The following is a 7173-nucleotide window of genomic DNA, read 5'->3' on the forward strand; positions in this document are numbered from 1 at the left end:
TTAAAGACTAATTGACAGTTATGCTATTACCCCCACACGTTTCCTCTAAATCCTTTCAAAATAAAAGCACCAATTACAATTTATTACCTTTAATGGCAAGATTGATTAGAACATTTCTGGTTCTGAATACTTACCAATCGTTAATGAGACACTTTAGAGTTCAGCAAATAACCACTCACACTTATTAGGGTGATTTTATTCTGAAAGGGCTTAACCTAAATTTTTTCCTTTAATAGGGCAATTCTTGCTATTGAATGACATATAATGACTGTCTAATGACTATTTTATGGTTTAGTAATTACTCACACACGACCTCTAAATCCTTTCAAAATAAAAGCACCAATCCAGATTTTTAGCTTTAATAGCACTATTTGTGCTTTTGAATGGGTAATCATGACTGGTTAGTGTGACTGTTTTACAGTTTAGCTATTAAGCACGTACAGCCCCTCTACATCCTTTCAAAATAAAAGCCCCAATCCTGATCTTTAGCTAAAGATAAGAATAGTTCTGCTTTCAACAGGTGTATTATGACTAGTTATTTAGACTAATATACTGTTTAGCAAATACCTGCACAGGCATTTTCCATATTCTTTTAAAATAAAAGCACCAATCCAAATTTTTAGCTTTAATAGGACTATTTATACTTTTTAATGGGTAATCGTGACTGGTTATTGTGACTGTTTTACAGTTTAGCTATTAAGCACACACAGCTTCTCCACATCCTTTCAAAATAAAAGCCCAAATCCTGATTTTTAACTAAAGATAGCAATATTTCTGCTTCCAACAGGTTTATTATGACTATTTATTTAGACTAAAATACTGCACACACAGTTTCTCCAAATCCTTTCAAAATAAAAGCCCCATTCCAGATCTTTAGCTAAAAAGGGCAATATTTCTGCGTTCAGCTGGTGTATTGTTACTAGATGATAAGACAATCTTAATGTTTAGAAATTGCCTGCACAGGTGTCCTCGATATCCTTTCAAAATAAAAGTACCAATCCAAATTTTTAGTTTTAACTCTGTTTTTGAATGGGTAATTGTGACAAGTAATGAGACTATTTTAAAGTTTAGCTATAAACACATACATCTCTAAATCATTTTAAAATAAAAGCATTAAAACCAATTTTTTTGCTTTGATAGAATAAATTCTGCTTTTGAATGGTCAATTGTAAATCAGCAATAAGTCTATACCAGTTATTACTGGTTTATTATTACTAGTTAATGAAACAATTTAACAATTACTCACACAAGCTTCCTGTAAGTCATTTCAAAATAAGAATACTAAACTTTTAGTGCAACTAACTAAGCTCTAAACCTTTTTAATTTATGCTTTTGACTGCTTTTTTGTTATTTAGGACAACTTAATGAGCACTTTTCCCAGTTTACCAATTTAGGACACACACTTCCTCAAATTACTTTCAAAATAAACGCACCAATCTAATTATTTAGCCTAAATATCACATTTGTGAATTTGACTAGTTAATTATAACCAGTTAATGAAACTATTCTACTGTTCAGCAATTATCTGCACACACTTCCTTCAAAGCTTTAACTTTTATCAATTTAAATCCAAATACTTGTTCTGAAGCAAATTTAAGCCGTATTAAATATTTCCAAAACGTTAAGCTACTCATTAAGCTCTTGAAATCAAAACTATTTAATTACAATATTTAGCCATTTTGATACATTTGGCTATAATTCAACAAATTATTAATTGATTTTCAGCAGTTTGTTAATTTCAGCAAATCTTTTTTGTGTTTCCTCCATATGAAATTGAACTACTTCAGCTTCTTCTGCAAATATTCAGCACTGTTTAATCAATTCCTATTTCTCCTTAGATACATTCAACTATGCTTTACATGATTGAGCTATTTCATCTGTTTTAAATGTTTCAGTTACTTTCAGCAACTCTTCAGGAATATTTTCAGCTTGGAAGCATTCACTGTGCATTTTCTTATGGAAATGCTTTTTCTAGTTATTATTCTTATTTTTTCGCCCTGTTTTTCGGTCGCTATCTACTTCTCAACGCTTCATCGTAGAATCATCGTTCAACGTTCTAAACGTGCGTCATCGTTAGACGATGCAGGCTATTACTTTTCACGTTTTCAGCTTTTCAACTTTTAACATTATTCAACGTTTTCCGTCGTTTTTTTATAATGGTCGTCTATGGGAATCATCGTTCAACTTTCTGTCAACTTCCCTCTTTTCATCAGCGTCTATCATCGTCATACTTTGGTGTAGAAACGTCATTTCAACGTCAAAAGCGTCTATCATCTTTCAACGTTCTCCGTGTAAATCAGCGTCCTCGTATCTTTTATAGTTTTCGACTTGTGAGCGTTTAAATATCGTGTGGTTTTTGTTAAATTTTCAGCTTTTCCATTAGTGTGTATTGGATGAGTTAGAGTGTGTGATGTCACAGCTACAGTGAGAAAGTGCGCTTTTTTAAGACAGAACTTCTGTCTCTAACTTGTCACTACAGCCACAATTTTTACTCTATCAACGTAATTCCTTCACTAAATCGTAGTCATACTTGTCTTCTTTCTAATGATGTGTCTGGATATACCCTCAGACCTATACTTTAGTCGCTATCGACCTCAAAGTGCAGAGAGATCCTGAAATTCTCCCATAGACTCTAATGATAATTTTTGGCAGACGTCTGAGGAGAAAAACAGAGGAGACATATTTTGAAATTGCCACTGTGGCTACAAGCTTTTGTCCTCAAACATAAAATTCACACCATTTGCTCATTGAAGCCTTGGGACTCGTAAAATGAAATAATTTTTGTGATAACTATCATGGTTTAGCTGGAACGAGCCTGTTTATACAGGGTGAAACTCTGCTTTTACAGAGCAGAGTGAGCCTGATTTTCCCGCCTTTTGTCTCCATGGCGACGACGCAGCTGCAGATTTGACTGACAGGTCAAACTGCTGATGCTCAGTGTAGACAGCAGTTCCATGCTTATTACTGATTACTCAACTACACTATTGGATTGTGTAGTAATTAAGCACACACTTCCTCTAAATCCTTTCAAAATAAAAGCACCAAGCCAAATAATTAGCTTTAATAGCAATATTTCAACTTTTAGATGGGTAATTATGGCTATTTAAAGATAGATTAACAGTTTAGTAATTACCCACACGTGCTTCCTCTACATCCTTTCAAAATAAAAGCACCAATGCCAATTATTAGCTTTAAACTGCACTGTTTTTTGCCTTTGAATGGGTAATTAAAAGACTAATTGACAGTTACGCTATTACCCCCCACACATTTCCTCTAAATCCTTTCAAAAAAAAGCACCAATTACAATTTATTACCTTTAATGGCAAGATTGATAAAAAAAAATTGTGGTTCTGAATACTTACCAATCGTTAATGGGACTACTTTAGAGTTCAGTAAATAGCCACTCAAACTTATTAGGGTGCTTTTATTCTGAAAGGGCTAAATCTAAATCTTTTGCTTTAATAGGGCTATTCTTGCTATTGAATGATAAATTATGACTATCTAATGACTATTTTATAATTTAGTAATTGCCCACACACAACCTCTAAATCCTTTCAAAATAAAAGCACCAATGTAATTTATTACCTTAAATGGCAAGATTTTTGTTTCTGACTGGTAAATTTCTACTAGTTATTAAAATATTACACAGTTAGGTAATTATTTACAAATACTTTCTTCAAATCAAAAAGATAGTCAGCTTATTTATGATTGTCAACAATGCCCCTTGGTCAACTTTTTAATCTTTGACATCTTTTAACCGTGGTCAACTTTTGAATCATTGTCATCTCTTTAATATTGTCATAGTATGACCTTGGTCATATTTTTAATCATCATTTCTTTAATCGCCATCTTTTGTCATCGTTTTAATCTTTGTCAACGTTTTCTCGTTTTCATCGTTTTCATCGTTTTGCCGTAGTCAACTTTTTGACGTCAGCAGCTTAATCAGCGCTTGTCCTCGTTGCGGCAGCAGATCAGCTCTTCCACGTAATTTCTCGAGAAATTACTTTTTCTAGTTAGTGGGAGAGCTGAACAGCTCTCACACTATTGAGATCTTCGCTCTTTATTATTAGTGGGAGAGCTGAACAGCTCTCACACTATTGAGATCTTCGCTCTTTATTATTAGTGGGAGAGCTGAACAGCTCTCACACTATTGAGATCTTCGCTCTTTATTATTATTAGTGGGAGAGCTGAACAGCTCTCACACTATTGAGATCTTCGCTCTTTATTATTATTATTCTTATTATTTCGCCCCGTTTTTCGGTCGCTATCTACTTCTCAACGCTTCATCGCAGAATCATCATTCAACGTTCTAAACGTGCGTCATCGTTAGACGATGCAGGCTATTACTTTTCACGTTTTCAGCTTTTCAACTTTTAACGTTATTCAACGTTTTCCGTCGTTTTTTTATAATGGTCGTCTATGGGAATCATCGTTCAACTTTCTGTCAACTTCCCTCTTTTCATCAGCGTCTATCATCGTCATACTTTGGCGTAGAAACGTCATTTCAACGTCAAAAGCGTCTATCATCTTTCAACGTTCTCCGTGTAAATCAGCGTCCTCGTATCTTTTATAGTTTTCGACTTGTGAGCGTTTAAATTATCGTGTGGTTTTTGTTAAATTTTCAGCTTTTCCATTAGTGTGTATTGGGTCTGCTAGAGTGCGTGATGTCACAGCTACAGTGAGAAGGTGCGCTTTTTAAGACTGAACTTCTGTCTCTAACTCGTCACTACAGCCACAATTTTTACTCTATCAACATAATTCCTTCACTAAATCGTAGTCATACTTGTCCTCTTTCGAATGATGTGTCTGGATATACCCTCAGACCTATACTTTAGTCGCTATCAACCTCAAAGCGCAGAGAGATCCCGAAATTCTCCCATAGACTCTAATGATAATTTTCGGCAGACGTCTGGGGAGAAAAACAGAGGAGACATATTTTGAAATTGCCACTGTGGCTACAATCTTTTATCCTCAAATATAAAATTCACACCATTTGCTCATTGAAGCCTTGGGACTCGTAAAATGAAATAATTTTTGTGATAACTATCATGGTTTAGCTGGAACAAGCCTGTTTATACAGGGTGAAACTCTGCTTTTACAGAGCAGAAGTGAGCCTGATTTTCCCGCCTTTCGTCTCCATGGCGACGGCGCAGCTGCAGATTTCACTGACAGGTCAAATTCCTGATTCTCAGTGTAGACAAGCAGTTTCCATGCTTATTACTGATTACTCAACTACACTATTGGATTGTGTAGTAATTAAGCACACACTTCCTCTAAATCCTTTCAAAATAAAAGCACCAAGCCAAATAATTAGCTTTAATAGCAATATTTCAACTTTTAGATGGGTAATTATGACTATTTAAAGATAGATTAACAGTTTAGTAATTACCCACACGTGCTTCCTCTACATCCTTTCAAAATAAAAGCACCAATGCCATTTATTAGCTTTAACTGCACTGTTTTTGCCTTTGAATGGGTAATTATGATTATTTAAAGATTAGTTGACAGTTACGCTATTACCCCCACACATTTCCTCTAAATCCTTTCAAAATAAAAGCACCAATTACAATTTATTACCTTTAATGGCAAGATTGATTAAAAAAATTTGTGGTTCTGAATACTTACCAATCGTTAATGGGACTACTTTAGAGTTCAGTAAATAGCCACTCAAACCTATTAGGGTGCTTTTATTCTGAAAGGGCTAAATCTAAATCTTTTGCTTTAATAGGGCTATTCTTGCTATTGAATGATAAATTATGACTATCTAGTGACTATTTTATAGTTTAGTAATCGCCTACACACAACCTCTAAATCCTTTCAAAATAAAGCACCAATGTAATTTATTACCTAAATGGCAAGATTTTTGTTTCTGACTGGTAAATTTCTACTAGTTATTAAAATATTACACAGTTAGGTAATTATTTACAAATACTTTCTTCAAATCAAAAAGATAGTCAGCTTATTTATGATTGTCAACAATGCACATTGGTCACCTTTAATCTTTGACATCTTTTAACCTTGGTCAACTTTTGAATCATTGTCATCTCTTTAATATTGTCATAGTATGACCTTGGTCATCTTTTTAATCATCATCTTTTTAATCGCCATCTTTTGTCATCGTTTTAATCTTTGTCAACGTTTTCTCGTTTTCATCGTTTTCATCGTTTTCATCGTTTTGCCGTAGTCAACTTTTTGACGTCAGCAGCTTGATCAGCGTTTGTTATCGTTGCGGCAGCAGATCAGCTCTCCCACGTAATTTCTTGAGAAATTACTTTTTCTAGTTATTCTTATTATTTCGCCCCGTTTTTCGGTCGCTATCTACTTCTCAACGCTTCATCGCAGAATCATCGTTCAACCGTTCTAAACGTGCGTCATCGTTAGACGATGCAGGCTATTACTTTTCACGTTTTCAGCTTTCAACTTTTAACGTTATTCAACGTTTTCCGTCGTTTTTTATAATGGTCGTCTATGGGAATCATCGTTCAACTTTCTGTCAACTTCCCTCTTTTCATCAGCGTCTATCATCGTCATACTTTGGCGTAGAAACGTCATTTCAACGTCAAAAGCGTCTATCATCTTTCAACGTTCTCCGTGTAAATCAGCGTCCTCGTATCTTTTATAGTTTTCGACTTGTGAGCGTTTAAATATCGTGTGGTTTTTGTTAAATTTTCAGCTTTTCCATAGTGTGTATTGGGTCATTTAGAGTGTGTGATGTCACAGCTACAGTGAGAAGGTGGCGCTTTTTTAAGACAGAACTTCTGTCTCTAACTCGTCACTACAGCCACAATTTTTACTCTATCAACATAATTACTTCACTAAATCGTAGTCATACTTGTCTTCTTTCTAATGATGTGTCTGGATATACCTCAGACCTATACTTTAGTCGCTATCAACCTCAAAGCGCAGAGAGACCCCGAAATTCTCCCATAGACTTTAATGATAATTTTCGGCAGACGTCTGGGAGAAAAACAGAGGAGACATATTTTGAAATTGCCACTGTGGCTACAAGCTTTTATCCTCAAATATAAAATTCACACCATTTGCTCATTGAAGCCTTGGGACTCGTAAAATGAAATAATTTTTGTGATAACTATCATGGTTTAGCGGAACAAGCCTGTTTATACAGGTGAAACTCTGCTTTACAGAGCAGAGTGAGCCTGATTTTCCCGCCTT

This window comes from Betta splendens, chromosome 11 (genome assembly GCF_900634795.4).
Source record: "Betta splendens chromosome 11, fBetSpl5.4, whole genome shotgun sequence".
In the NCBI taxonomy this organism is placed as follows: domain Eukaryota; kingdom Metazoa; phylum Chordata; class Actinopteri; order Anabantiformes; family Osphronemidae; genus Betta; species Betta splendens.